Here is a 22,791-nt window from a genome sequence, read left to right on the forward strand (position 1 = left end):
GACTATCCTAAACAAAAGCCTAGACCTAAACACCTTTAATATGACTTAAGCGACTGAGGTCCAATGTCAATGACTAACCTCAATGATGCTCGTGTCTGAATGGGAACAAAGTGCTGCATCCATGTTCCAACATCTAGCCGAAGGACTTCCCATAAAGGTACTGTCACATTCACAAAACTTATTTCACAGACAAAAAAATTGTCCATTTTGTATTGTCAATAATAGTGATGTATAAAGCATTGCTCACACATGGGTCATTTTCAAACTAAGTAGCTTTCTGTTGGTCAATTCTCAATCATGCAAATTTCTACTAGAATGATTAAATTTCGCAGAGCAAGGACAAATGTGACTACAACTTTGTTTAATTTAATTGGTGTTAAATCTTTGCAGAATATGTTTAATATATAAATTAGACTGAAGGATCTAGTTTTTGTTCATGAAAAGTACACAGTAATGAGCAAATCAATTTTATATAACTTTTCATTTTAAGCTTAAAAGATAAAGAAAAGTTTTTACAACAAATTACAGCATTTTTCTAGATGAAATTTATGACACTGGCTAATTTGTGACATTGTCCAAGTGAACTTCTTGTACAAATGTTCTTGCTGAAACATAAGATGTTCTTTGGATCATTCTCAAATAATGCTCATTAGGATGTACACAAACTTGCTCATGCAGCTTGAATGCAGCTGTCATTAAAAAGTGTACTAAATTAGTAAAATACAAAAAATAAAAGAAATTAAAATAGATCAGCATTTGGAGCTCATTCTACATCTCATTTGCAGGGCTGGTTTTCTGTAATGTATCTTATACTAAGCTGTTGACATGTTAGTAAGGCTGAGAGGCTCAGATCTGCATGAGTGCGGTGAATGTCAGAGTGTCGAGCTGTAATCTCTCAAAGTTAAATATTCATTAGAGACTTTGCACTTCCTGGTAGCTCTCAACCTACTTTCAGAAGGCAGGCTCTTCACATATAGCTTGAAATGACCTGATCAATCCAAAGCATATAAAAGGTTCTAATACCAACTCAAATATTTAATTTAGCAACACACCATCGAGTATCAGCAAACATATTTTAAGTCAACATAAAAAAAAGTCAAAGTACTTATTAATTTATTACAAAGTATTTTGAAATATTTTATCAAAATGTATATCCAACTCTGAAACAAATCTATTTTTCAGCTGATGTCACCAAGGGCTTTTAAAGGATAGTTCACATAAAAATGAAAATTTCCTGTAAATTTACTCACCCCCGGGCTATCCAAAATGTAGCTCACTTTTTTCTTCAGTACAACAGTAATGAAGAATTTTAGCTGAAACTGTGGTCCTTCATAAACTGCAAGTCAGTGGCTATAGGTTTCTGAAAATTAAAAAAAGGCATATGAAGTAACACAAGTTTAATACCACTATATTGAGGTCTTATGAAGCAAAACAATTGGTCTGTGCAAGAAACCGAACATTATTTACAACATTATTACCTGTAACCCATAGCTTTAAGCAAATGGTATAGAGTTGTTTGCAAATAAATCATTCTTTTAAACTGAATATTAAACGAACCAGTTCACCAAACTGGACTGAACCATTTGAAACAGTTTTGTTTAAGCCAGCACAGATTTACAAGTTACTCAATCAAAACTCACTTTCGAACATACCCGACCAATATACTGGCATAAATGATCCTATAATGAAACTGTCCAACAGTACACTTAACTGAGGAAACAGTACAGATTTGGATCTAAGAACTGGTGATAATTGAATTTGTGAACTGAGCACTTGAATAAAGGAGTGAAATTAAAGTTTTATGGCTTCTTATTGTTTCTGTAAAAAACTGAGCTAATGAAGTCCAGTGTATTCACTCTATATGATTTAGATGTAAAACATCCACATTATACATCATTATTGTTTGCTTTAATTATATATATATATATATATATATATATATATATATATATATATATTATATGTGTGTGTGTGTGTGTGTGTGTGTGTGTGTGTGTGTGTGTGTGTGTGTTACGTCATTGTGTGATTACATAAACAAACTGGTTAATCTGAAACTAAATGTTCAGTTTGCTTAAAAGTACTGGACCTTCCCATTGCCTAAAGCTATGTATTACAGGTAAATAATGTTCAGGTTCTTGCACAGACTGATAGTTTCACTTCATAAGACCGCAGTATATTGTTAGGAGCCATGGGTGTTAATTTTGTGTTCCTTGATAAAATTTAATGTCAACTTTCAATAGAAAACATTGCACTGATACAGTAACTACTGGTTTTTCTGATTATATATGTACACTAGAGTGCAGTGATAAAAACCTAACAACCTTTTCCAATTCTTTCTCTATGGCAGCTTATTGGCAGGTAGGCTTGCACAGGGGACTGTGGGAATGACAGCAGAGAGAGCGTCAAACAGAAGAATTCATTCTTAGTTGAGCACATCTGTGACTTTATTCACAACATAGCACAGCCTGAAACTAATGCGGTTACTAATGTGTGATGTGCATGCTTTAAATAAACACAGTTGCAATTGATCAGATGTCAGAGTTGTATTAGATGTTACTATACAATGTGTCTTAGCACAGCTGAAATGCTTTATTGACCAATCAGCATCCAGGACTGGAACTATGCGTTATATAATTCATGTTTTTGTTACACCTGTCATGTACAACATGTGAGTGCTTTGCCGTTTGCAAGGCCGGCCCATGGGCTTATGGGCACTATCGATATTAAAATTACAGTACATATTCTATACTATACAATATTCAAGCAAGCAAGTTTTTTTTTTTTTTTATTAGAAATGACACAGACATCTCCCAGAAGATAAAAAGATGATGTACAAGTGGCATCATTGTGGAAAAAATTATTACTCATCTTTTATTTACATTTGAACAAAAAGTGGCATGTCCAAAATTATTCATAACCTTCTCAATAATCAATAGAGAAGCCTTTATTGGCTATTACAGCAATCAAACGCTTCCTATAATTGCTGACCAGCTTTTTGCATGTCCCCACTGGTATTTTTGCCCATTCTTCTTTAGCGATGAGCTCCAACTCTTTCAGATTGTAGGGTCTCCTTGCCATCACCCTGATCTTTAGCTCCCTCCACAGAGTCTTCTTCTTTGTCCAGATGAGCATTTGCAAAGGTCAAGCGGGCATTTGTGTGCCTTATCTGGAGAAGTTGTCTCCTCCTCCTTCGTCTGCGTCCTTGGAACCCAGCGGTGTGCAGTGTCTGTTGGACTGTCTGCCTTGAGATGTTGCCACCAGCAGAGCCCAGATACATCAGGATGGCCTTCTCCTGCACAGGTGTCACTTTTGGCGTCCGACCACGTCCTCTGAGATTTTTCACAGTGCGGAACGTCTATTTTTTAATAATACTTTGCACTGTAGCCACTGGAACTTCAAAACATTTAGATATGGTCTTATAGTCCTTTCCTGGCTTGTGAGCAGCCACAATGCGCAGCCGCAGGTCCTCAGTGAGCTCCTTTGTCTTAGCCATGACTGTCCACAAACCAACAACAGAGAGCTTCTGTTTTTCACCTGTTGAGTTGATTAAAACAGCTGTTCCCAATGAATCAGGGTAATTAGGATGCTTTAGAACAGCTTGGACTATTTGGAATGGTATAGAACTTTGGATTTTTCCATTGACTGTGACATGCCACTTTTTGTTTGAATGTAAACAAAAGCTGAGAAATATTTTTTTTCCACAATGATGCCTCTTGTACATCGTCTTATTATCTTTTGGAAGAAGCCTGCATCATTTTCAATAAAAAAAAAGACTTGCTGGTTCAGTAAAAGTAACTTTAAGTCAAAATTTGCCAGGGATGTGAATAAGTTCAGGCTTGACTTTATGTAAATGTATAATTTCAGCTTTTAGCAGTAGTGGTGTCACAAATAATTACTGAAAGTACAATATAAATCATGCAGAGATTAATGTGATGTGAAATTTGACACAGTGTTATTGTTACTGTATTATTATAGGACATTATTAGGCCCGAAATTCTTTACGTCAGTGAACAAATGCATAGCATAGATATGGAATAAACATTCATACTCATAATTTGCGTTAGGCGTGTAGGAAGTTTTGGGTTCTAATCCAACCAGGTCTAATTTTTTCCCCTTTTTTAAAATCAGAGATGTTAATCAGTAATCATATATGCAGAGCAAAAACACAATTTGTGTGTTTTTTTTTTTTTTTTTTTTGTGATTTAACTGAAATTAATAGGTAGTCTCCACAAGGTTTAAGCGATATTGAAGCGCTGGTGTGTGAGACTGTGCAAGAGCCACAAGAGAACATTCTGTTGCTAAAAACATTGCAGTAAACATTCAGCATGATTTTAAAAACAACAGATTCCAGCACCAGTTCGCAGCTTAAGAACGAACAGAACGAATGTCATGTTTCATCTGGTTCAGGTTTACGTCCTTGCTGTGAGATGTTTCAAAAAAATGATGGGGATAATATCGACCATGGCAAAAAGTTGTGGGGACATGTTTGACACGTCCCACTCGTAAATGTAGTGCAGCAAAATGAATGTAAGTGAAAAGTGTTTACACAAAAATTGGTCAGAACTAGGACATGCGGTTTGGAGAATGCATATATTAAATTAATAAATATGTAATGACTATATATACATATGTCTTACCATAGCAGATATTTTAATAGACTAGTTTTATAGATGAATTATCTGATTTCTTTCACATTTTTATGTTGACAGTTTTTGAAATTGTTGCCCGGAATATTCTTGAGAGAACATTAAGTCTTTGACAACAGAAGTGCTGACACAGAAAGCATCTGCAATTGTTTCTGTGACCTATTTTGTACATTTTCAACAACTTGAGCACTTTTGATGAGGGAATTGGTTGAAATTGTAAATAATACACCCACTGGTGATGCAGTTTTTTTTTTTGTTTCACTGTTTGTTTGTTTTTTATTATTTTACTGTTGCTGTAATTATTGACACTTGTCTTATTTGTCAGTTATTTAGTAACTAAAAGTGTATCTTTTACTTTGTTTTGTGTTTTTGGTGTTTTTTTTTTGTTTTGTTTTTTGTGGTGGTGGTGGTTGTTATAGAATAAGGTCCATGTGCATCTGTTTGTATATGCAAATTTAGTGTGTGGTCGTTGGGCCAAACTCATTTTTAAAATAGAGAACACAGAATATTTACTTGGCAGTAACTATACTAAAACAGCTACATTTACATCTCCCTACAGGGCCCCCAGGCACTTTGGGGCCCCAGGCAACCACACATTTCGCCTGTAGGACAAGCCAGCCCTGGCTGGTCCACCTGTTGGCCTAGATACATTGCTAATCTTCTACATGGCAATAACCCTACCACCGGTTCACAAGTAATACGCTTTGTTAAAATAAAAAAATCTGAATAGAATGCTGCGTTTATAACAATGTTTCAATTAAAAATCAATTCACAGTTTAAAAATTATGCTTGCCTCAATTACTGCCAACCTCTGGAACTGCTTGTCACTTTTTTCCAACATAATTTTAGCATCTAATGTCAAATAATTAATAGTTTTGTTGCATCTACTAAGATGCATTTTTTTTTTACTTTTTTCTATCTATTTTATAATATCGACTCTTACTGGCATTGAATGGATTGGGTGCTTTTGACTCGAGGGTCCTGAGGTTCCTATGTGTGCTATGAAGATAAGATAAAGGTTTAAAGTGCACACCTGAAAGAGCTCAGACCATTAGTTTACTCTTATGCAATAAGCTGTTAATGGTTTGCCAGACATATCTATGATATTGAAGTGTTGCTCCTTCATTGTATCTGTAAGAGTGATCTAAATGATCCCTTGTGGAAATGATGAATCACTAAATTTGTGGATTTATGTATATTTATGGGATAATAAGTAAAAAATACCTTAAAGGAATAGTTAAATAACATGGTCACTCTCATAGTAATTCCAAAAACAGTATGATTTTTAAAACTATATTTAATTCTTGCTGCATCTCCATATAACGTATGATAGTGATTGAAGTGTGGCAAAAAAAAGGTGAATATTTAGTAGTATATTCCAAGTGTTCTAAAGACATATGATATTTTTGTGTGAGAAAAAGCTATAACATGAATTTGAAAGATTTGAAAAAACAAGAAACAAAAAAAAAAACATCTATGATATTGTTTTGGATCTCACACCCATAGTCTCCATTTTCTTGTGTTACAAAAATTCTGTGTGAACTAACCAAAAGTCATCAATGCAATACACACATGAATTAATAAATAACATACTATTTGAACCTATACATTACACCCTTATTGTCATCTTAATATATCTTCTTATTCTGTTTCAACAGATTGACAGTTGTGCGTAGGTTACGCAGGTTATAAACTAATGTCAAGCATTTCCAACAGCTCATATAATAAGCCGTGATTATCATTCCATGGCCTGCTCTATGTGTGTCATTACACCAGTGCAGCCGCTGAAGTTAGCTTCTAGGAAAAGGATTTAGCTTGACGCTGTTTTCTGCTTGAGCAAGACACTAATCTTGCTTAGCCTGTGAGGTTATGCACTTCCAAATATAATACAGATGCAAAAACCTCAGTGCTAGTACCAAGAACCCTGAACAGAAAAAGAAAGTGCTCTTTCTCTTTCCTTTTTCTATTAATCATACTCTTCAGTAACCCTACTGCTATCTGAAATGGTAATTCCCTTCAAGATTAATTATTCATCTTGTCTTTGGCAATGTGCCTTGGCTGTCTGTGAAATGATAACATAAAACACAACCTTCATTTAAAGCAATGCTGTTATGAATACATATTGCATTAATTAACAGTTTGTAATGTGCAATTACAATGACACAATTTTGATACAGCATTCCAAGTGATTTGTGACTAGAGTTAGACTTAATGTGTGGGGCTGAAAAATCAACTATAAGAAGCCTTCAGTATATATGTTGCCAGAATCGCTCGTGTTAACCACTGACCTAATTTCAGGCATTAAACCAAAAACACATTTCAAAAAACTTTTCGATGACGAAACCAGAAGTGCTAAATCATTTCCGGGTTTTGGCCTACAAAAGTCAAATGTATGTCATCCCTGCAGCTACATAAATGCTGTGTTACTTGCAAGCTGTAAGTTTTTCTGATATTCAGTGTATTGTGATTTTTAATACAAATAAACTACTGTGCCTTGCGAAAATATTCATACCCCTATTCATAAGTATTCTTTTTTTTTTTCACATTTTATGTTGCAGCCTTATGTTAAACTGCTTTAAATTACTTGTTTCTCACATCAGTTTTCACTCTATACACGATAATGACCAAGCAAAAAAAAAAAAAAACAGATTTGTGACAACTTAGCAAATTCATAAAGAAAAAAAAAACACAAAAAAAAGTACATTGCATAAGTATTCATACCCTTAACTCAGTACTTACAGCCTCAGGTCTTTTGGGGTATGATGTGACAATCTTTGCACATCATTAACTATTGTTTCACGAGTTCGCCCTTACATCTAATCTGCTTGAGCAAGTAATAAGCATATTTTGGCGTGCTGTCCTGGGGAAGGGTTCCGGGCCCGGAATACAGGCCGGACCCAGAGAACCCCCCCTCGCTAGTTTGGGATAGAAACAGATTAGAAGTGGGGAGTAGGGGTGGAGGAGGGATGCCAAGAAACTGTCGCTGGATGGAGGTAAGACGGCTGGCTATATATATGATGCGCTAATTCTTTGATTGGCTAAACGAGTTACACCTGTGCCGAATAGATTGATTATCTGATCGTGCTCCTCCCGAACCTTGTTAATAAAACATCATTTTTTGCACGGTGGTACAATCAGTAAAATAAAATACAGAATAATACTTTTGTTGTTACAAAATATTTGAAAAATGAGTTTGGCTTTGTGTCTGGAATTGTTGCTGTAAGTGAAATCCTAAGTAATAATTAGAGATTTTCAAGACACTGTGGCAATATGGAAATAAAGTCAAATCAGGTCAATCGTTTCAGAGCTAATCTAAACAATCTATGTTTATTACATGGACAAGCAAACTCAGAACATGTACATCGAGTTTAATGCTCTCCAGAGATTATGAGATTAATATCCCTGGAGATGAGGTTGTAGGGCTCCTATAATTCACTTAAACAGAAAAAAATACTCAGAGCACTAGGCTATTTTGCCTAATTGAAAAAGCGCAGCCTATCAGAGATCACTATAAGCTATGAATAATTGAGTGGATGTTGTCACAAGGACATCTGTACCATCTGAATATCGAGTTTGAGTGCTCAAGGAAATAAGATGTCCTTTGAACTTTTGCCTAGTTCTTTTTACATTTTCATAAAATAAATAATAAAGAGTACAAAAACGAAAGAGGGAAAATGATTGGAAAGGGTTGAAGGTCAAACTTTTGTCCTCTGCACCACAGCTTAACATGTAAGGCACACACTTGAACCACCAAAGCCCTAAAACATTGAAAGTACAAAGATAATTGTAAACCTTTATATTATAAGTATCACTATATAAATCTTAATATAAGCTTCTTAATATGAACTTTTAAGCACTGAGAAGGGTCTTTAGTCAATCATGAAGATGACCAAGGTCACCTGATCCCTTTTGTTACTTCAAGTCATGTATAAATGCTACATTTAAAATCACTTTGCCTGGAACATTGTTTATGTAGTCCAAATTCAGTGTGTGCATTCGAGTTAATGGGATGTAACTTGAAGATCATCGTTTACAGTCATCGCCTATCAGCTTATTTTTAGTAACCTCCTTCTCCCCATCAAACATCTAAAGCACTTCACCAGGCAGAACACTCTGTTCTTAAAGATTTCCACATAGCATGCCAGTATAGTTGTCAATCACACCTAAAACAGCAAATCTTCTCATCAGATAGGATGTCAAATCTATGTTTAGAAGAAGACTATCATTCCCAGATGGAGATTTGAGAATATGAGATGTCGCAGCAGCAGCCTTTGAGGACCTTAGCACTAAGAGTTCTGGGGGATTTATTGAGCTCTAATCCTTTTTTTATCCATTGGTAGTCCCAAAATAAACTCACTATGCAATGAGTTTTAATCCAAGTGCCCCACTACCCAGACTGGCCCACTGGATGATGTCACAGCACAATGTCACAGCACTTATGTCAGATTAGAAAAGAGCTGAAATTCACAGTTTTTGGTTAACCATTCAGCAGTCCATACATCAGAAGAAAATCATGTGTGATCTTCATTTATCTCATCTCTAGTGTTAAATTATAAAGGATAAACCTGTCATATACTATAATATACATTATTAACACAAAGTCTGTAAAATGTATATTGTAATGAACCGAAGCTCATTAGCCTTTATTAGAGGGGCTCCAAAAAAGGCATATGCCTGAAATCACTAGCCTAGTATTGAAAGCATGGAGAAAAAAAAGCCTAACTGCAAAATAGAGAAATCAAATTGTGTTTGTTCTAGCGACCCTTAGACAAAATTAATGACTTCAAATTGCATGAAGTTATTTACCTTTATCTGGATGTTCTTACTCTCGCGAGCATACCCCTTAATAAAACCTATTAACAGGGTGTGCAATTTGCATCGCTTCCTGGAGTGAGAAACAACAGAAGTAGAATCCATATGACGAGAGCAATTAACTAAATAAGCAGCTCCATAACTCTGCGGTGACTCCATGAAAGCTATTAAGGGGTATAAATCAAAATATCTATAGGTTATAACACCATAACATAGAAAAAACATGTGCGAGATCATTTTGATATTATTCATTGTCCTGAAAAACGACTTTGCGCATTTCATGTAATTAGCGCAGAAGCTCATATACACTTCTCTTAAGAGTTTAAAGTGTCTCCCCATGACGTCATTTAAAATCAACACTACTAATTGGAAGTGTTTTGAATGGCATGTAGTTTATAGCCCATTTTTATTAATTAGAGCTAGAAGTCTTAAATCGTAGTACATAGATGTAGGTCTTGGAAGTATTTAATTAGGTAATGCATGAGCAAACACATGATATCACATTTGGACCACACATTGAATTAAGGTGCCTTGGTAATTGCTTACCACTTTTAGAGCTCTGATGATACGATTTAGTTCTTCATTTGGATACAGATCTTGCTGCTGCTCAGCGGAGATTAGAATTTAGAAAAATAAGAACCAGAAAATAAGAACCATTTTTGACCAATGAATAATGTGTAATGTATCCTAGTATTAAACTAGTATGGGCTATAATGACTTTTGGCATTTGTCCTAGATTCACCGTCTACTTCTTTTCTTATCTCCTGGACTGATTTAGATATCTTGATGATTTATCTACTGGACTGTAAGCCTGGTAGACCTTTGTCAAACTGGTTAGAGCTGGTGCCAGAAAATAGACAAGAATCAAACCAAATACTACATTAGAAAAACCTGCTTGGCTATCTTTGATCAAGCCACTATGGTCTGGTATAATCTTTACTTTAGACCCAGACTCTGTCCACCTCTTTTCTTATCACCTTTTTGCCTTACCACCGTCGTCAGCTTTGTCAAGGTTGGCATACCTTAAGCTTTTATGCTCAAATGCGATGCATGGGAAGTTGGACTGTATAGTAGGTCAAGACGCAATTTTCTCATGTGATTGTCAAGTTTTGATCAAAGTCTACAAATTCTGTAGATTCAAACTTAAACTTGTGAGCAATGAGTACAAACTCAACAGCCTATTATAAACCACAATTTCTCAAATAAAGGTTAGTTAACATAAGTCACCAGGTCAAGGTTTTGTTCCTTTGTGCGTCCAGGCTTCTCTTGTAAAAGTACAAATGACAGTGGGCAATATCATGAGAAAAGCTTGCTGTGCACCAGCAACTACATAGGACCTGTTGTTGAGACAATGTTGAAGATTATTGTTTGTTTATGGGCTGGTTTATTCTAAGCGCGTACTAGTCTGCCGCTTTAAATTCTCAAGCTTGTGACAGCAGGATTGATTCGAAATTGAGTGTAAATGTTTTTATCATTCATCAGCTGAAAAAAAAAAATTTAAATGTGATTCCAATGATACTATTTCTCTGTGCCAGGTTATAGCTGTGGTGTGGACTATGCTATTCTTTAATACTGAAAATGATTTTTAGAACTATATCTTTGTCGTTATCTTTATAGTTATCGTCCTTGGTGTAAACACGCCTTAACAAGCCTATAAACAAGCTTAATTGTTATACACCAGTTTGACATAGAATAAAACAGGAAAAAATAATAAAATAATGTACATGACTCCAATTTCCAATGTTGACTAGCAGCAGCAGTATTATTTACTCAACTAGTCTTGCACATACCTAGTCCAAATAGTTTTTCTTGGTATAAGCTTGTGTTTATATAGCACTATTCTAGATCACTATCACATAGTGTTCACTTTAGCACTAAAAACATAAAAAGGACAAGAACATATTTTACACTACTCCCAACCATAAAACATGACATGACCCCATACGACCAGCACATCATCAAAGGCTAGATAAAAGACAACTAATACAAATGAGATTTCTAAAAATATCAAAAAGTACTGATGTCAGATTCAGACGAAGGTCATTCCAAAGTATGCACACCGAAACAGCCAATGCACAGCAGATGCTCTATCTCCCGATTTAGACCTGGGGATGATTAGTAGATTCTGGTTGGATAATAGTAAAGTCCTTGTTGTAATTTAGTAATATAGAAGGATGCTAGCCCATGCAAACCTTAAAAAATAATAAGTCAAATACAAAAAATATATTCTATATTTAATTGGGGCCAGATGCATTTTGAACCGCATGGCTTTTGCTTTCCTTCTAAACAGCAAATGGTTAACGAAAATACATTCAGACTTTGTTTAGCCCACCACAGCTGACAGCAAATGCACTAGAAAAGAAAAGTCCTCTGAACTTCAACCACAGTTATATAATATTCAGTCTGATTCTTAGTTTATTTTATTTCATCTGCAAAATAAAATGATCAGAAGACTCAACAAGGACATTAACTATGAAGTATAACTATAAACTTTTGATAACTGTTCTAATTTTATGAGAATAGGGAAGTCCAAACCACAGCAACAACAATAAGAACACAGGAAAGATATCATTGCAATCACTTTTAGCGATATCACTTTCATTGGAATCTAAATGAATGTTAAAACAAAACATTGCAATTAGAATTCAAACAACTTTAAAGAACTTCAGGATTTAAAGCAGCAGCAAGTGTTAAAGCTGAATGTTACTGTGCATTGTTATGGGCGCTAATTATTACTATAGTTATCAATCTTGTTGTGAACCGGCTTTTATGTGGAGATTATACCATAATAGATGCCAATTCACTGGCAGACTGGCATTAGTTATCAGTGGGGAAAAACTGCACAACCTTTGTACATGAGTACATTTGTGTGGTGAAATAGTTTGATCCAGTCAGAAATGTACCAATATGAGGTTACATAATCAGTAAACCTTGACATATGAAAACCTTTCCGAATTGATTTGCATTTGCTCTTAATTTCTCATTTGTCAACGCAACTGGAATCTTGATTGGTGAGCAAACAATTCCTAGTGTTCTCAGTCCCACAGGCAAGACTGATTCTGATCATCAGCCACTTAAGAGCACAACTCTTCATGGCGACCACGCTGGTGTTAACATTACGGGAGGGCAAATTGTTGAAAGTGGATGAAAGTCAATGAGCAAATAATTACATAACATTTGACGGCAAACACTGACAGCTGTAATGTGGTGTGCTGATGGCTCCATGAATCATCTGCTAATCTGGACAAATGGTGGAAAGGTGGAACTTATCAATTTATTTAGTGATGCATGCTAAGCAAGCATATCTGTTATCATTTATCATGTAAAGTTAGGAGTTTCTTTTAAACCCTATAAATTCTGGGAAGAAATTGATCATGACTTTCCACTAAGTCTTTAAATCAGCTGACAGAATAAGACATGTGGGTCAATGACATGACACTGAACTAATTTTTTTATTTCTTTCAAACATGGTGCAACTCCCCAAAATCGTGATAATTTTAATATATAATATTATGTTATTATTAATGTTAATAATTCGTATTTGTAAAAAACAAAAAGAAAATAAAAAACTTTTCACATTGACAAATATATTTATAACCTATATACCTATATGTAATTCATAATACAATAAAATATAATTAATATTATATTATATAAAAGACTACTAAGAATAAACTGTATTCAAGATAATAAGAAATAAGAAATTCATGTCATTATTTTTTACCTGATGGTAAGACCTTATGACATATACCTTCATGCCACTAAATTTAACAATAAGGTTTTTTTTTTAACTTTTTTAAACAGTATAAAACCAACATAAAAAGAGTACATTTCTAAAAACTGCGAAGAACTGCACAGCTGTTTTAAACCATTTTAAACAAGATTTTTCTTTTATCTTATCTTTGACAGCAATCTTTCACTGACCTATCTACGAACCTTTGTATGTAAAACCTGAATAGTGATTTGTAATTTTACGTGTACAGAATTCATCTAGATTGTTAGAAACAAGTTTAAACATGCAAGTAACATGTGCATTTCCATGCAAAGCGATCAAAACAACAAATAACAGATGTGTTTGTAGCTATTTTACTTTTTATAGCATCAAGTTGGAAATCACCTTATGTCCCAGGCACTATATTGTGTGGTAGTTACCAAAGCTTTTTTTCAAATAAAATCTTGGCAAGATTCAACTGGTTTTGTTGCAAAAAAAGAACAAAAATTATAGTTATAAGATATATCTGTATTAACACTAATCCTCAAATCTGTAGCTATTGTCAACAAGATATTATTGGATTGAGTATTTCAAACACTTAATCCAAATATTATAAAAACACACCTATTTTAAATTAAAATTATTGTTTACAAACTGACATTGGACAGCCCAACATTACCACCATTCCAGAATAACATTTAATTAGTGGTGCTTGCTAAGGCACGCATTGCTATGGCTGTAACTCATACTTTCGGCTAGACATTCGAACAAACCTTGTCCTACACTGTTTGTGGTACAGACATGAATGATACCTGAAATCATGTGGCTTGTTGAGCAGAGTGTGCATTTATGATTTACTCACAAGTTTCACCTTGTGAATGATAAAATGACCAAAAAATAACTATAGAAAGCCATATTTGAGAACCAGTGGGCTCATTTAATTCACCAAGGCCCAGGTTTCATACACAGAGCTTAGCCTAAACCAGGATTAGGCCATAGCTCAATTAAGACATTTAAATACTTTTTTATAAACGTGCCTTAGAAAAAAAGCATCTTGAGATAAAACAAAGGCACTGATATATTTTAAGATCAGTCAGTGCAAGTTCAGTTGAAACAGCTTAGACTTACATTATAGTCTAGGACAAAGCTTAAACCATGTCTGTGAAACCGAGGGATAGTCACATATAGAAGCAACCTCACTAAACACCATGTCAATGCTCTAGCAAGGCTTGCACATATGGGCGTCACTCATTTTTAGCTTTATTTTGTTTCCTAAAATTATTCTGACATCATTCTGTGCTTTGGTGGACTAAGGAGTGCATTAGTTGTAATATTTACTTTGTGGCACATAACAAAAAGCTGTTGATTTGTAAATAATCATTACTTTATTATAATCATTACTTCAACAGCATGACACTTGGCACATAGATTTTTTTTTTACTTGACTTGACTTGACTTTGCCCTCAACTCTTATCCCAATAGTTCTTAAAAAGTGAACTTTGACTCTTCTAGTGACACACATTTTTAGCTTCTTACAATGTCTTTGGGTATTTTGCAACATGATAAAAACAAAGGGAGACTTTACTGAAGTCTTCTGCCTGTTACTCTTGTAACGATTTGTCTTCTATTACTTTGTCTCACACTGTTAAGTTACATGCAAGATACTAACGTTTGCAATCATAGATTTTCAAACAGACTCTCAGGGTAATTCATAATATTTTATGTATGAACTACATTTCATATATTTTACATTTGGTCTCAATTAAGGGTAGGTTTAGGGGTAGATTTGCATGCTTATTTTTTATTTGTATTGTTATCTTTATTAATTAATAATAATTAGATATGTATTTATGTATAATATATATATATATATATATATATATATATATATATATATATATATATATACATACATATATATATACATACATATATATATATATATATATATATATATATATATATATATATATATATATATATATATATATATATATATATATATATATATATATATATATATATATATATATATATATATATATATATATATATATATATATATATATATATATTGTATATACAGGTGCATCTCAATAAATTAGAATGTCATGGAAAAGTTCATTTATTTCAGTAATTCAACTCAAATTGTGAAACTCATGTATTAAATAAATTCAGTGCACCCACACTGAAGTAGTTTAAGTCTTTGGTTCTTTTAACTGTGATGATTTTGGCTCACATTTAACTAAATGTTTCAGTGCAGCAAAAAAAGGACTCTTAACTATCTCAGCCAAGGAATGCAGGTTTTAACTTGTGAAACAATCGGCCATTTTCTGAAAAATTAAAATGTATATACTTCTTAACCTCAAATGCTCATCTTGTCTACAGTCGTGGCCAAAAGTTTTGAGAATGACACAAATATTAGTTTTCACAAAGTTTGCTGCTAAACTGCTTTTAGATCTTTGTTTCAGTTGTTTCTGTGATGTACTGAAATATAATTACAAGCACTTCAAACGTTTCAAAGGCTTTTATCGACAATTACATGACATTTATGCAAAGAGTCAGTATTTGCAGTGTTGGCCCTTCTTGTTCAGGACCTCTGCAATTCGACTGGGCATGCTCTCAATCAACTTCTGGGCCAAATCCTGACTGATAGCAACCCATTCTTTCATAATCACTTCTTGGCGTTTGTCAGAATTAGTGGGTTTTTGTTTGTCCACCTGCCTCTTGAGGATTGACCACAAGTTCTCAATGGGATGAAGATCTGGGGAGTTTCCAGGCCATGGACCAAAAATTTCAACGTTTTGGTCCCCGAGCCACTTAGTTATCACTTTTGCCTTATGGCACGGTGCTCCATCGTGCTGGAAAATGCATTGTTCTTCACCAAACTGTTGTTGTTTGTTGGAAGAAGTTGCTGTTGGAGGGTGTTTTGGTACCATTCTTTATTTATGGCTGTGTTTTTGAGCAAAATTGTGAGTGAGCCCACTCCCTTGGATGAGAAGCAACCCCACACATGAATGGTCTCAGGATGCTTTACTGTTGGCATGACACAGGACTGATGGTAGCGTTCACCTTTTCTTCTCCGGACAAGCCTTTTTCCAGATGCCCCAAACAATCGGAAAGAGGCTTCATCTGGAAATAATGACTTTGCCCCAGTCCTCAGCAGTCCATTCGCCATACTTTTTGCAAAAGATCAATCTGTCCCTGATGTTTTATTTGGAGAGAAGTGGCTTCTTTGCTGCCCTTCTTGACACCAGGCCATCTTCCAAAAGTCTTCGCCTCACTGTGCATGCAGATGCGCTCACACCTGCCTGCTGCCATTCCTGAGCAAGCTCTGCACTGGTGGCACTCCGATCCCGCAGCTGAATCCTCTTTAGGAGACGATCCTGGCGCTTGCTGGACTTTCTTGGACGCCCTGAAGCCTTCTTAACAAGAATTGAACCTTGAAGTTCTTGATGATCCTATAAATTGTTGATTTAGGTGCAATCTTAGTAGCCACAATATCCTTGCCTGTGAAGCCATTTTTATGCAACGCAATGATGGCTGCACGCGTTTCTTTACAGGTCACCATGGTTAACAATGGAAGAACAATGATTTCAAGCATCACCCTCCTTTTAACATGTCAAGTCTGCCATTCTAACCCAATCAGCCTGACATAATGATCTCCAGCCTTGTGCTCGTCAACATTCTCACCTGAGTTAACAAGACGATTACTGAAATGATCTCAGCAGGTCCTTTAATGACAGCAATGAAATGCAGTGGAACATTTTTTTCGGGATTAAGTTAATTTTTTTAATGGCAAAGAAGGACTATGCAATTCATCTGATCACTCTTCATAACATTCTGGAGTATATGCAAATTGCTATTATAAAAACTTAAGCAGCAACTTTTCCAATTTCCAATATTTATGTAATTCTCAAAACTTTTGACCACGACTGTAGTTCTACGATGCGCATGTGTACTCTGTGCACTCCGGTTCAAGACAGTTAGGGTAAGTCGAAAAACTCCCATCTCATTTTCTCCTCCAACTTCAAAATCATCACTCCAGAAGTACCGACTCAGTGTTTATAAAGTGAACGTGCAAAGAAGGTCAAACGCACTTTACAAAAAAAGGTAAAATAGTGATGTCGGACGATGATAAATCATCATAAGATTGGATTGAACTTTTCTCATCAGATTCCTCATTTTAGAGCTCAGTGTTTAAACAATTCCTATTTTTAATAAACAATCATATTTTTCAGTCTCTTTAACTACAAAAGACTATATTTTAAGCAAAGAAAAAATTTTATTTGATTAAGGTTAATGAGCATTTTATCTTTTTTTTTTTTATCAAGGTTCTTTTTTATTCATATTTTTTTTCCATGATGCTTCAGTTTTGAAACTAAGCTTCTTTAAGAAATTATCTTGTATAGATCTGTTCGATTTTTTACTCCACTTCAAAATAAAAATTTCCTGATAATTTACTCACCCCAATGTCATCCAAGATGTTCATGTCTTTCTTTCTTCGGTCACAAAGAAATTATGTTTTTTGAGGAAAACATTTCAGGATTTTTCTCCATATGGTGAACTTCAGTTGAGCTAAACAGACTGAATGTAAAAAATGCAGTTTCAATGCAGCTACAAAAGATTTGACACCAGACTAAGTCTTATCTAGCGAAACGGTCTATTATTTTCTGGAAAAAAAAAATTGTTTTATGATTAGAAATGACACAGACGTCTCCCAGAAGATAATAAGATGATGTGCAAGAGGCATCATTGTGGAAAAAATTATTACTCATCTTTTATTTACATTTGAACAAAAAGTGGCATGTCCAAAATTATTCATACCCTTCTTAAAAATCAATAGAAAAGCCTTTATTGGCTATTACAGCAATCAAACGCTTCCTATAATTGCTGATTTTGCATGTCTCCACTTCTATTTTTGCCCATTCATCTTTAGCGATGAGCTCCAACTCTTTCAGGTTGGAGGGTCTCCTTGCCATCACCCTGATCTTTAGCTCCCTCCACAGATTCTCAAATGGATTTAAATCAGGACTCTGGCTGGGCCACTGTAAAACGTTAATGTTTTTGTCTGCTAACCATTTCTTCATGCTGAAATGTCCACTGGTGCCCAAGGCCAAGTTTCTCTGCAGACTGCCTGATGTTGCTGTTGAGAATTTAGATGTATTGCTCCTTTTTTATGGTGCTGTTTACTGTGATTAGGTTCCCTGGTCCACCACCTGAAAAACACCCCCAAAACATTAGGTTCCCACCACTATGTTTGACAGTGGGGATGGTGTTCTTAGGGTCGAAGCCTTCTCCTTTTTTATGCCAAATGAAGGCTACATCATTGTGGCCAAACAATTAAATTTTTGTTTCATCTGACCATAAAACAGAAGACCAGAAGTCTTCTTTTTTGTCCAGATGAGTATTTGCAAAGGCCTTATCTGGAGAAGTGGTGTCCTTCTTGGTCTGTGTCCATGGAACCCAGTGGTGTACAGTGTCCGTTGGACTGTCTGCCTTGAGATGTTGCCACTAGCAGAGCCCAGATTCATCAGGATGGCCTTGGTGGTGATTCTTTTCTACATCTCTCACTATCCTCCTGGCCAGCACAGCTGTCACTTTTGGCTTCCGACCACGTCCTCTAAAAATTTATTACAGTGCGGAACAACTTGTATTTTTTAATAATACTTTGCACTGTAGCCACTGGAACTTCAAAACATTTAGATATGGTCTTATAGCCCTTTCCTGACTTGTGAGCAACCACAATGCGCAGCCGCAGGTCCTCAGTGAGATCCTTTGTCTTAGCCATGACTGTCCACAAGCCAACAGCAGAGAGCTTCTGTTTTTCACCTGTTGAGTTGATTAAAACAGCTGTTCCCAATGAAACAGGGTAATTAGGATGCTTTAGAGCAGCTTGGACTATTTGGAATGGTATAGAACTTTGGATTTTCCCATAGACTGTGACAGTTTGCAAAGGGTATGAATAATTTTTGGAGATGTCAGTTTTTGTTCAAATGTAAATAAAAGCTGAGAATTTTTTTTCCCTCTTGCCTCTTGTATATTGTCTTATTATCTTTTGGGAGAAGCCTGTGTCATTTCCGGTAAAAAAAAAAAAAAAACTTGCTGGTTGAATAAAAGTAACTTTAAGTCAGAATTTGCCAAGGGAATGAATAAATTTACTGTACATTTAAACGTCAAATGCTCATCTTGTCTAGCTCTTGTCTAGCTTGCATGTTGCGCATGAGTAGGCTACTCTTTGCATTCCGGTTCAAGACAGTTAGGCTATGTCGAAAAACTCCCATCTCATTTTCTCCTCTAACTTCAAAATTATCCTACATCGCTGCAGAAGTACCGACCCAGTGTTTACAAAGTGAACGTGCAAAGAAGGTCAAATGCCCTTTACAAAAAAAGGGTAAAATAGTGATGACGGAAGTTGTAGGAGAAAACGAGATGGGACATTTTCACCCTACCCTTATAACTGTCTTGATCTGGAGTGCACAGAGTACACCCATACAAGATGAGCATTTGAGGTTAAAAAGTATAAACATTTTTTTTTTTTATTAGAAAATAACTAGTCATTTTGCTAGATAAGACAATTATTCTTCAGCTGGGATCGTGTAAAACCCTTTGAAGCTGCATTGAAACTGCAACTTTAACCTTAAATCCGTTGAGCACTATTGAAGTCCACTATAGGAAAAACAATCCTGGAATATCTTCCTCAAAAAATTAATTTCTTTGCGACTGAAGAAAAAAAAGACATGAATATCTTGAATGACATATAGGGGTGAGTAAATTATCAAAATTTTCATTCTGGAAGTGGAGTAATCCTTTAAGTCAGCTGTCTCTTTCTGCAGAGTAGTTCACTGAAGACCAGTAAAAGCAAGATCCAGATTAAGGCCATCTTTACATAGTCACATACTTAAACTGTCACAGAGCTGAAATCAGACCACAGTCCCCCACCTATCTGCCTCACACCTCTTTCCATGGAAAACATCAGGTCATAATCCAGCATTATGCAGCACTGCAACACATCTGTGTAAACAGAGCAAATAATATAACTCAAGGAAAGTAAAAGCCATGTGACAGTCACTGTCTATGCAGTCAAAACGTAGCTGTGCAGTGTGACATAATATCAGCTTTATCTAGATTTATGCTTACCCATGCAGAAGCCACTGCCACTATGCAAGGTGTTGTGAGTGGTTGCTGGGCATTGTTATGCAGTTGCTAAGAGTGGCTTTGTGGTGTGTTGCTTTGCAGTTACTTAGCATTCTGGGTAGTTGCTATGGTGTCTTAGATGGATGCTTATTGGTCAGTCAAAAGAGTCCATTCTAAACTCAAATATTCAGTTTCCCCCTAGAAATTGTGTGTTTTGTTTCATTGTCCACCATTTCGATTTTATGCGCATTGCTTAGCTGTGGATAGGGTGTTTAGGGCATTGCTAATGTGTTTTGAGTGGTTTTATTCCAATTAGAAGCCCAAAAACTTGTCAAAACCAGTGTTGGGTGTAACTAGTTACTAAGTATTTTAATTACTTTTAAAATACAGTAAAGTAAAGTAAGGAATTACCCTTATTTTTTCATTAATTTAATTACAGTTACTTCTTATGTCATTGAACTTAATACTGTGTATAGCCTGTAGAACATTATTATTATACAATACAACAGTGGCTTTGACATCAAAATTTAAAGTCTAACCATAAAATGCAAGCTTTCATGTACCCTTCTCACTTTAAATACTTTGGTGAGTTAATAAGTATATTGGTAACACTTTAGTGCTCAATTCTCACTATTAACTAGTTGGTTTTTAGCATAATTATTACTGGGATATTGGCTGTTTATTATTACTGACAAAGCACATATTAACGTCTTTTTCTGCAAGACCTTATTTTAAATCTTTAATCCTACCCAATTCTTAAACTTAACAACTACTTTACTAAGTATTAATAGGCAGTAATTAGGAGTATACTAAAAGGTAAAAGTCATAGTTAGTTAATAGTGGGAAATGGACCCTAATCCAAAGTGTGACCAGAATAATTTCTGTAGTTATCTATTTATTTATTATTTATTTGAACGAATTATTTGAACAAAACTAACAGTATAACCCTTCACAACAAGATAATTTGAGGTCACGTTTTTAGTGTGTTGTTACATGGTTGCTAAGGTGTTGCTAGCGTGCTATGGGTAGTTACCTGGGTGTTCTTATGCAGTATGATTACAATTACAAATTGCAATTAATAAACAAATTGCTCATCAAGTTTATTCCCAAAGTTTAGTTAGTAGTATTTAGAAAATCGAGTACGAGCAATAGTAATAATGATCCATGCCTTCTTTCGAAACCAGCATGTTTTTTGAACAGTTATCTGGTTTGATCTCTGCAAGACTGGTACACTGGAAAATGTTTACCTAGCCAGAGAAAGCAAACATAGTTGACTGTCATGTGTTCTGTGTTGTTCTAAGCAGGAGAAATGTGTTGATACAGTTGCTCTGTCTTAGCGGCCTCCAGCCTTCAAAGGCCTCGCCTGTTCCTTGAACAGTTTGTTCCAAGTGGCCAAAAGTCAATCAAGAAGCAGAGCACTGGGAAAAAGTGGGTAAGGGAGGAAGAAAAACTTAATTACTACATATTCAACCCCTGCTTCTTTTCCCCTCCTTTCTTCCTTTCCATTTCCATCTTGGCACTGAAAGCTGTGGCTCTTGCCAAACACAGCTAATGTGTGTGAAGCATGAACGGTCACACTCAGTGCAGAGTCTTGCCGTGCACTTAATATAGCTGTTCTACCCACAAGCGACTAATTTCCTCTGACAAACTCTAGTGTGCTTTGCCTTTCTGTTCCTCTACATGCATGCTGAACGCTGAGCGACTCGGTGATGTCATTGCTGCTCCACCCAGCGTCCCTTTCTGGCATGAGAAACCGGTTTTACTGCAATCTTATATAATTCTGTGGTCACATCATTCAAGAATGCTCAAAAAGGGCTGAATGGGGACATGAACTAATGATGGTACAACATTCAACAGCCTCTGAATACACCCTGAATAAATAAAAGCAGCACCACGTTCATTTCACAAAATGAAATCATCTTTTGTGTGCTAAGCAAATATTGCAGTTGATTAGTTAACGTGATGTATCTGAGCAATTCCTGGTATTATAATCTTTAGAATATATTTTGACTGTAAGACTATGCCTCCAGTACTTCAAAGATTGACACGTGGCTCTCCTGAGAGGGTTTTGAAGCCTAGTTTTGGATCTGAAAAATAATAAGCACTATATTGCCACCTAGAGGTTGTATTTTGAAAATGATTATATAAGCCCAATTTGAGTAGACAAGGAAAATATTCATGATAATAAATATAAAACTATATTTATTATTTACTAAAAATGCATCTAAAATATAATATGTATATATATATATATAAAAAATCATATATAAAAAAAATCACTAAAATATAAATTATATTCACAAAATATAGAGAAATACATCAATAAATAATAAATGAAAAATCATATTAGACAACAATTTATGTGAATTATTACGTATTTGATAGTTTAAACTTTATTTTATTTTGTAGTGCAAGGCCTTTATTTTATTTTAGTATAAATTCACTGCTCTTCTTTGTTGATTTTGATTGCTTCCATTGTCCTCA

Source organism: Garra rufa, chromosome 5 (genome assembly GCF_049309525.1).
Source record: "Garra rufa chromosome 5, GarRuf1.0, whole genome shotgun sequence".
In the NCBI taxonomy this organism is placed as follows: domain Eukaryota; kingdom Metazoa; phylum Chordata; class Actinopteri; order Cypriniformes; family Cyprinidae; genus Garra; species Garra rufa.